Source organism: Mandrillus leucophaeus, unplaced genomic scaffold (genome assembly GCF_000951045.1).
Source record: "Mandrillus leucophaeus isolate KB7577 unplaced genomic scaffold, Mleu.le_1.0 Scaffold299, whole genome shotgun sequence".
NCBI lineage: Eukaryota > Metazoa > Chordata > Mammalia > Primates > Cercopithecidae > Mandrillus > Mandrillus leucophaeus.
In genome coordinates, this window is record NW_012103131.1 from 2,946,337 (window position 1) to 2,956,183 (window position 9,847).

Genomic DNA, 9,847 nt, shown 5'->3' on the forward strand with positions numbered 1-9,847 from the left:
AAAATAAAATAGTATATGCACCATTCATTCATTTATTCAACAAATGTTTCTTGAGCACCTACCACGTACCAGGCATTCTCACAGGCCCAGGAAATGGAGTTGTGCCCATGGCAGGTGCACTCCAAGCTCCGGTGGGACGCAGCCATCAGTGGGGGAGTGGGATGGGGGTAGACCGGCTATAAGCAAGCAAATGAGTCAGCAGGAGAAATGCCCAGCGGTGCAAAAGCTCCACAGAGGTGATGGTGGAGAACAGCCCCCGCCCGCCAAGGAGACAGCCTCCATAGAGTGACCTTCACGCCAAGGTTGTATTTGCCAGATGGGAACACCTGTGGGAATGCCAGTGGGAGGAGCACTCCAGGCAGAGGGAAGAGTTGGAGCAGATGTTCTAGGGTGGGGACAAGGGGGGCTCGCTCGAGGAGGAGAGAGAGGGCAGTGTGGCTTCTGTCCTGGGGGCAGCGGGACAGGAGTGAGGGGGGTGGGAAGGAGAGCAGGGGCCACATTCTGAGGTCTGATGGAAGGGGAGGCACAGAGCGGGCTGAAACTTAGACGGAAATGAAGGAGGATGCAGCAGTGAGCTGGGTGCTGGGCAGCCAGGAGACAAGGGAGGCGCGAAGACAGAAGTACTGGCTTTCTCAACATGGGGACGAGGGGCAGGCACCTCCTGACGGCAAATCAGGAGCCTGGCTGGAGCAGGCTAGGAAACAGAGGTAGTGGCTGGAGTCAGTTCCATCAAGGAGTCCTGTGGATGAGGGGAGCGGAGAAAAGGGGTGATGCCTAAAGAGGGCCGTGGGGTCTAGGGAGGCCTTTGTCCCCCAAGTGAAGATCTAGGGTGGCCTTTTTCTGCTGTTGGGAGTGAATGGGGAGACGTAGATGATTCAGGAGGCAGGAGGAGGAACAAGTTCCTGAGAAAGCAAGAGAGGACAGAATCCAGAGAGCAGTGGGGTGACGGTGCTCCCCCGGGAGAAGGGTGCTCCCTCCACAGGCCACACAGGGACACAGAGGGCATGGGGCAGGAGCCGCTGGGCTGGGGACATTGGTCACGGGAAGATGAGAATGTTTCTCAGATCACTTCTGTTCTCCCACTGAGGTATGAGTACAGGTGAGACTGGAGAGCTCATGTGGGCCTGTATGTGGGTTTGGGGACAGGCGCAGGAAGGTGATTTCAGTGGGGAAGAGAGGTCATGGGCAGGGAAGTGCTGGGTGCCCACTAAGACTCATGACTGGGAGTTTTAAGTTGCCCTCCACCAGCATGAATGTGAGTTTGTAGATAACTAGAATGTGATAACTACATAATCAGGACACAGGATGACTGCATACTGCATACCGTGTGTATACATAAAACCAAACTTTAAGAAATGGAGGGGAGATACACCAAAATACTCACGGAGAGGGGTTTTGAAGTGGCGGGACCATAGGTGATATATTTTTCTGTCCTTTCAATATTATATGTCTTCCAAATGCCCTATATTGAGCTTTTATTGTAGTGGAAAAATTAATTATAGCCTTTTAAAAGAAAAACTATGGAAGCAAAGGCGAGAGTAGACACAGTTCCCTATATATCAGATATTTTTATCTGCCAGGGTTTCTCAGTGATACTCCAGCAACGTATTCAAATCAGCTGGAAAGTATTTCCAGTTAGCTTTTTTTTTTTTAAGATAAACTTTTAATTTTGGATACTTTGCAAGGAAAAGAAAAGTTGTAAACACAGTGCAGAGAGTTCCCGTACACTGCTCATCCAGGTTCCCCTATTGTCAACATCTCACAGAAATGCGTTCCGTTAGTCAGAATTAAGAAATTATCCTTAGTCCATTACTATGAACCAAGTCACAGACTTTAATTGGATTTTGCCAGTTTTCCCACTAATATCTCTTTTTTTTCCTTCCAGCATCCAATCTGATATACCACATTGCATTCAGCCAATTAGCTCTAAAAGATTCCTTGGCCCATATGCAAGAATTGTTTATTTTTTAATCTATCTCAGAGGGTTACTGTGAGAATTAACTGAAATAATCCGTAGGGAAAAGCTTTGTAAACCATAAAGTGCTACATGATATTGGATGAGGTTGATGATGGGTTAGACTCATGGGCTGAAATTGAAGGAAAAAGAGACTAATAAAAACTTGCATTTGTATATTATCATGTACTATCATCATGTACTTCTTAAAATGCTTGAGGCCTTCGTCTACTAATAAAAAGCTATCACTTATTAAGTGCTTGCTGTACACATCAGGCACTGTGTTAAATGGGCTTACCTCTCTTAGTTTCCTAGGACTGCTACACCAAAGTGCCACGAACTGGGTGCCTTAAACCAACAGACACGTATTATTTCACATTCTGGAGGGCAGAAGTGCAAAACTGAGGTGTCAGCGGGGTTGGTTTGTTCTTGGAGGCCCTGAGGGAGACTGTATTCCGTACCTATTCCTAGCTTCTCATGGTTGCCAGCAGTCCCTGGCGTTCCATGGACTGTGGAAGCTCCATCCAATCCTTCCTCTCTCATCACATGGTATTCTCCCTGTGTGTGTGTGTTTCTGCATCTGTGTCAAAGTTTCCCACTTCTTATAAAGACACCCGTCATTTGCATACCCTAATCCAGTAGGATCTTATCTTAACTTGATTATACCTGTTAAGACCTTATTGCCAAAAAAGGTCACATTCACAAGTTTTGGGTGGGATGGATTTTGGGGGGAACACTCTTCAACCCACTGTGTGTTCCAGTTTATTAACTCATTTACTGTGGCTCCTCAACCTTACAAGGTGATGCTTTTATCATTCCCAATTTACAGACAGAAAAACTAAGGCTTAGGGCCGGGCGGGTGGGTCACGCCTGTAATCCCAGCACTTTGGGAGTCCGAGGCGGGTGGATCACTTGAGGTCAGGAGTTTGAGACCAGCCTGGCCAACATGGCGAAACCCCATCTCTACTAAAAATATGAAAATTAGCCGGCTATAGTGCGGGGTGCCTGTAATCCCAGCTACTCGGGAGGCTGAGGCAGGAGAATCACTTGAACCCAGGAGGCAGAGGTTGCAGTGAGCCGAGATTGTGCCACTGCACTCCAGCCTGGGCGACAGATCAAGACCCTGTCTCCAAAAAAAAAAAAAAAAAAAAAAGGAAAACTGAGGCTCAGGAAGGTAAATAACTTGCCCAAGGCTCAAGAGCTTTAAGTGGTTGTGCTCAAACTCTGGCCTCTCAAGCTCCATCTTCTTTTTTTTTCTTTTTTCTTTTTTTGAGACGGACTTGCCCAGGCTGAAGTGCAGTGGCGTGATCTCAGCTCACTGCAATCTCCTCCTCCTGGGTTCAAGCGATTCTCCTGCCTCAGCCTCCCTGGTAGCTGCGATTACCCGCACGCACCACCATGCCTGGCTAATTTTTTTTGTAGCTTTAGTAGAGATGGGGTTTCACTGTGTTAGCCAGGAAGGGCTCTATCTCCTGACCTCGTGATGCGCCTGCCTCGGCCTCCCAAAGTGCTGGGATTACAGGCATGAGCCACCGCGCCCGGCCAAGCTCCAGCATCTTCACCACTTTCCCAGTGTTTTCCAAACTGGGATTCAAGGATGTATCTTGGAACTCCTCTATGTCTCAACAATAAGTTTTAAATCTCGTTCTTTTATTCTGACAATACTCTTCTAAAAATCATTGTCAGCATATCGTGGAACCTTTCCCTGTAACCAAATATTGAGATGTGACATCCTTGTAACGTGGCTAGAATTGTGTTGATTTCTGGGTAAACCACAAGCAAACAGCAGAGGACTGTCCATATAAAGTATGCATCTTGCAAGAAACCCCAAATGACGCCAGGGAATGCCGGACAAACACAGGAATCTGGGAGTTAAACTGGGAAAAGCTGCTGTGGTTGAGAAGGGTGAGGTCCGGGTTTCACCATGAGACACGCAAGAGCACACACTCAGGGAACTCCAGGGATGTGAACGGGACCAGCGGGCACGAGAGTCACATTGCGAGAGGATGTTTTAGTTCTGGCACAGCATTATCTGTTACATTAAATTCCTGCTTTTAATTGAGCTCTTACAGGTTTTATGGCTTTGTATTGAATCTTTAAGTTTCCCTTGGTTTTTATGGATATATGAGAACTATCAGCATAAGGAAGTTATACCTAATTTACAGTTTGCACATATTTGAGTAATACTATTGTAAGAAGAATTCAGCTCAACACCTCATGAGGATTTGTTCTAATTGGAGAAAAACTACCTTCTGCTCTCTTGCCTTTGGATTTCACTCCTGCGAGCAGCCAGCAGAGTGGGGTGTGCTGTCACCCTGCACTGGAGGGGGGCAGAGTGGGGCACCTAGTCTCAGAGAAGGCAAGCCACTTTCCAAGTGTTGTCACAGGAGTGATTCATGGAAGAGCGGAAGAGCTAAGAAGACCTACCAGCCGGTCAAGACTCCAAGCTGTAACGCACAGAGAACGCAACTCAAACTGCTGTCAAACTGAAAGGGAATCTATTGGTGCATGTTACTAAACAGGTCAGTGGTGAAACTTATTTTAGGCTGCTTTTGATCTGGGGTCCAGGTTTGTGACCAGGACCTGGTTGCTATCTTCCTTTTCTCCTCCGCTCTGTCTCTCATAGGTGAGGACTCTGAGGTTAACTCCCCGAGGGTCCTCAGGGGCAGCTGGCAGCTCCCGGGACTTCGTGCTTCTCCTTTCAAGTCTAAGGGGATGAAACAGTCTAGAGGAAGCCCACGAGTGTCCTGTTGGCACCAACTGAGCCCCATTCTCGGAGGGATCCCTGGACCTAGGGAAGAGGTGAGCTAGTCGACTTAATTCTAGGTTATGTGCTCACCCCAGAGCTAGGGGCTGCGGCCAGAGTTCATAGACTGGGCATGGCAGAGGTGGCATCCCCCAGAAGGGAGGAATCTTCCCCCAGAAGGGTGAGGTTCCTGGGCACAGAGTAAATAGGTGATGGACACAGAGTAACAGATGGCTAGGAGACAAAACCCAGTGGCTTCAATGGCAAGCTCTCCCCTGAATTTTCATCCCAACTCCACCACTTTCCTCAATGAGTGACCTTGAACGAATTGCTTAACCTCTCAGTTTCTCAAATGGGGATCATGATAATAATATCTACATCATAAGGGTTTTTTTGTAAACATTAAATGAGATAACACATTTAAAGTGATTAGCCCAGCATCTGGGACCAGAAGTCCTTACCAAATGTTAGCTGTTATTAACAGTAGTTTTTAATTTGATTTCCAAACAGAAGCAAATAATGAAGAAAGTGATGTCTAGGGTCAGGGCTGATAGGGACTATTCTGAGGCTTGACCAGGTAAAGAGCCTGTACTTATTTGGGATAAATATCCCTGGCCCATCCCTCAGTCACAAAACCTCTTAGAAATGGGGTTAGTGGGCTAGATGTCATGGTGCACACCTGTAATTCCAGCACTTTGGGAGGCTGAGGCAGGAGGATCACTTGAGCTGAGGAGTTCGAGACCAGCCTGGGCAACACAACAAATTCCCATCTCCACCAAAAATTGAAAAAATAAACCAGGTGTGATGATGGCACACACCTGTGGTCCCAGCTACTTGGGAGGCTGAGGCAGGAGTATTGCTTGAGCTGAGGAGTTCGAGACCAGCCTGGGCAACACGACAAATTCCCATCTCTACCAAAAATTGAAAAAATAAGCCAGGCCTGATGATGGCACACACCTGTGGTCCCAGCTACTTGAGAGGCTGAGGCAGGAGGATTGCTTGAGCCCAGGAGACTGAGGCTGCAGTCAGTAAGCCTGGGCGACAGAGCAAGGCCTTGTCTCAAAGAAAAGAAAAAAAGAAGAAGAAAGGAAATGGGTTAGAGGTCGATGGCCAGGTTTCCTTAAGGGTGAAAAAGTTTCACTTCAAGGATGTCCAGTGTCAACAAAGACCTGTGAGCACCTGCGTTGGCTGTATGTGTGAGTGTGTGCATGTGGGGGCATGTATGTGCATGTGTGGGACATGTGTGTGAGTACGTATGACTGCGTGGACACATGTGTATGTGTGTGCATGTATGTGGGAGATGTGTGTGGGTATGTATGTGTGCACATGTGTGTGCGTGTGTGTGCACTCACACGTGTGTAGGGGATCTGGAAGAGTGACTTGAGTTCTTCTAACCAAGCTCAGTTTTGAAGCCATGCAGGGAAGAGGACACAAAAGGTCAGGGTGGCCCAGGGGGACGAGGGCCCATGAACCGTGACACGTGCCAGAGGCCAAGACACAGCTTAGGGTTCCCCAAGCCTCACCCTTCCCCTTCCCAATGAGGCTGTGCCCTTGCCACTGCTGACCTTGGTTCGAGAACCAGGAGGACCCCAGGTGTGTGACACCCTGAAATCGAACTGCATGGAGATAACATGTAATTTCTCTCCATACGTGGTAGGAACCTGCGTACGAGAAGGCAGAAGAGTAGCAGGAATTCCTCTATTTTCCCTGCAACTCTGGCAGGACCCAGCTGTGCCATGCAGGAAATGAGGCAAAAAAGAAAAGCCAAAAACCCAAAACAAACACAAGCAAACAAACAAACAAGGAAACAAAACCTTTGCTGTGCTTGGTGCACCTGCTTCTGCTCCACGGAGCCGTGCACCCTCATGGAGTTCTGAATTCTTGGCCAGTGCCTTGGAACTCATTTGAGGGGTGTACATGTGTGTAGGGGGTATCTTCTTGCTGTTCTTTAATCTACCTGCCACACTGCCATGGAAGTGTAAGCATCTTTTGTGTGTGTGTGTGTGTGGGTGCCCAGCTAGGATCTGTCCCCTCCTTCCCTGTCTGGTACCAAAACAATAAACAGCCTGCAGATGGGCATCGGGCAGCAGTAGGGGTGGTGCCTGTGGTAGAAACCTGTGTACAAGAAGGCAGAAGAGTAGCAGGAATTCCTCTATTTTCCCTGGGTCAGGGCCAGAGTCGCAAAGAGGAACAGAGCCCTTGGATGCTCTAACTCCCTCCAATTGGTCAGAAATTTACAAAAGGGATTTAGATGCTCCAACATTCTTTTTTTTTTTTTTTTTTTTTGACAGGATCTTGCTCTGTCACCCAGGCTGGAGAGGATTTATGTGATCTCAGCTCCCTGCAACCGCCACCTACCAGGTTTAAGCTATTCTTGTGCCTCAGCCTCCCAAATAGCTGGGACCACAGGAGCATGCCACCACATCTGGCTAATTTCAGGCATTTTCAATAGAGACAGGGTTTCACCACCTTGGCCAGGCTGGTCTCAAACTTCTGGCCTCAAGCGATCCGCCTGCCTCAGCCTCCCAATAATGCTTGCTGGGATTACAAGCATGTGGTACCTCACCCGGCCAAGATGCCCCCACATTCTTTTCAAAGTTTTGGTTTTCTAGATAAGGTTCTAATTCAAGTTCATGTTGAAAATTTAATTAAGAACCATGAAAAGGAAATGCAAGGAGTAAATCAGTGAAGGTGCCATTGGTGTGAGCACATTGTCTCTCTTAGAATGGCAGGGTCTCTCTCTGACATGCAGTCTGAGGATTTGTGGCATGAAGGATTGACAATCATTTTTGAAGATGAAACTGCAAAAAAAAAACGTGTAGTGATGCCTTCTCAGAACCATCTGATTCATAACCAGGATGAAAATGGAAGGATAGACTTAATGATACACGCCAAGATTTATGTACAGGGGTGTTTATCATTGTGCATCCACAGTGCCCAAAATTTGGAAACAGTCTGACTTCCTAAAATAGGGACATGCTTAAATCATGTCACTTTCACATGCTGGACTTGCATGTAGTTATTGAAAATCAAAACTCTCAGATTGCCTAACAGAGAGAGACTCTGCCACTTTAAAAGAAAAGGACGTACTCACATGCACCCACCCTCACATGCTCCCCACATTCGCTTTTTATGGTTTTTATTTAAACGTTCAAAAGTATTTAACAACAGGAAATACCTATCACTCAAGGCTCAGCTTAAGAAAGCAGAATTCAAAACTCTATATATTGCATGATCCCAATTTTGTGTTAAAAGTACAAAGAAAAAAAGACCGGAAGAAAATCCTCCCATATGGTAACAATGAAAATGATGTCTTCACCACTGAGTCATGAGATTGGTGGTATATTTTATTTTCTTCTCTACATTTTCTTTACCAACCTTTTGCAAATGAATATATATATTCCATTTTTTCTTAGAAAGCGATTTTAAGGACTTTTAACATCACAGGAAATAACATCGGGACACATCAAGGCCTCGGTACACATTGCCAGTAGATTAAAAGCCTGGAAAGTTATCTTGAGAATCCTCACTGAGTTGCAAGAAAATAAAAAGACCAAAACTTCCCTACACTAAAAAATCTTTCCTCCACTAAACTTCTCCCTGATGACTCCAAACTCTTGTCTTCCTCCTTCCTTTGCCATCTAGCCTGCTTGAGTTTTCTCTGTGCCATCTCTCTGTGCACCTCCATTCCTCTCCTCAGCTCCATGGACACTGGCCACCTCCTGATATTTAAATCCAGAAGCCCAGACTAATTGCCATCTGTCTTAATCACCTCAGGCTGCAATAAGAATAGCACGGACTGGCTTAAATGGCAGACATCTATTTTCTCATCATTCTGAAGGCTGGAAGGTGATGGTGAGTTTGGTTTCTGGTGAGGGCTCTCTTCCTGGCTTGCAGACAGCCACCTCCTTGCTGTGTGTTCACATGGCCTTTCCTATGTGCATGAACACTCTCGGCGTCTGTTCTTCTTCCTATAAGGGCACCAGTCCACTGGATTAGGGCCCCATTCCTAGGACCCCATTTGACCTTAAAGGCCCTATCTCCAAACAGAGTCACATTAGGGGTGAGGGCTTCAGCATATGGGCTTGAAGGGACACATTTCAGTCCATAGCCCCACTCCCACCTTATTGACAACTCTATGACCACCAGCTCCCATTCAGCTTCCAGGCACCGTGCTCCTCTGGTTCTATGCCTGCCTCTCTGATATTTCTTCTCTAGCCCACTCACTGCTACACCTTTTTAACTTCCTTCTTAAATGTTCAGGCACACAGGAGTCTCCTTTGCTTGCCTTATCCTGAGTGATCTGGTCCATCTCCAGTGACCTGTGTGCTGACGGTGCCCAAATCTCCACCTGTCATCCTCAACCTTCCGCCTGGGATTCAGTCCTGTACTTCTTTACTGGGGGTGATTCTACCTCCCAAGGGACATTTGTCAATGTCTGATTATTTCTGGTCATCACAACAGGGATTGAGGAATTCTCCTGGCATTCAGTGGTTGCTGCTACACATCCCACAGTGCCAGGACAGACCCACAGTGCACAGTTACCCAGCCCTGAAAGTCAGTAGTGCTGAGGCTGGGAATTCCTGGCTATATCTTGACTAAAGATGTCCCCATTTCCTCTGCCTGCCAAGCAAGACCCATCCTCCTCTTTTGACCCCCTCACACCTGGCTCATCCAAAGAGATCCCCAGCCCCTCACCCTTTACACTCCCATGGCTGTGGCTGAGGCCATCCTCAGGTCTGCCGGCCACTTGCCTCTTCCACTCCTGACCATGTGCCACTGCGTCGGAGCTTCCTTTCTACAATGTACATATGACCATTTTGCTCTTCCCAGTTTAGATGCCGGTTGGCTTCAGGACATCATTTCTGACCACATCCCACCATGCAGCCTGGGCTCCTGGAATGAGCCTCTCATCACGCCCTGGACATGTCACGTCCCACGTGACCTGCCCTAAACATGCCACATCACGTCCCACATGACCTGCCCTAAACATGCCACATCACGTCCCACGTGACCTGCCCTAAACATGCCACATCACGTCCCACGTGACCTGCCCTAAACATGCCATACCACATGCCGCCTCTGGCCCACCTGCTGCCTCTAGGCCTGGTGTGCCCTCCCCTTCTACTCTCATGTGACGAGGTTTA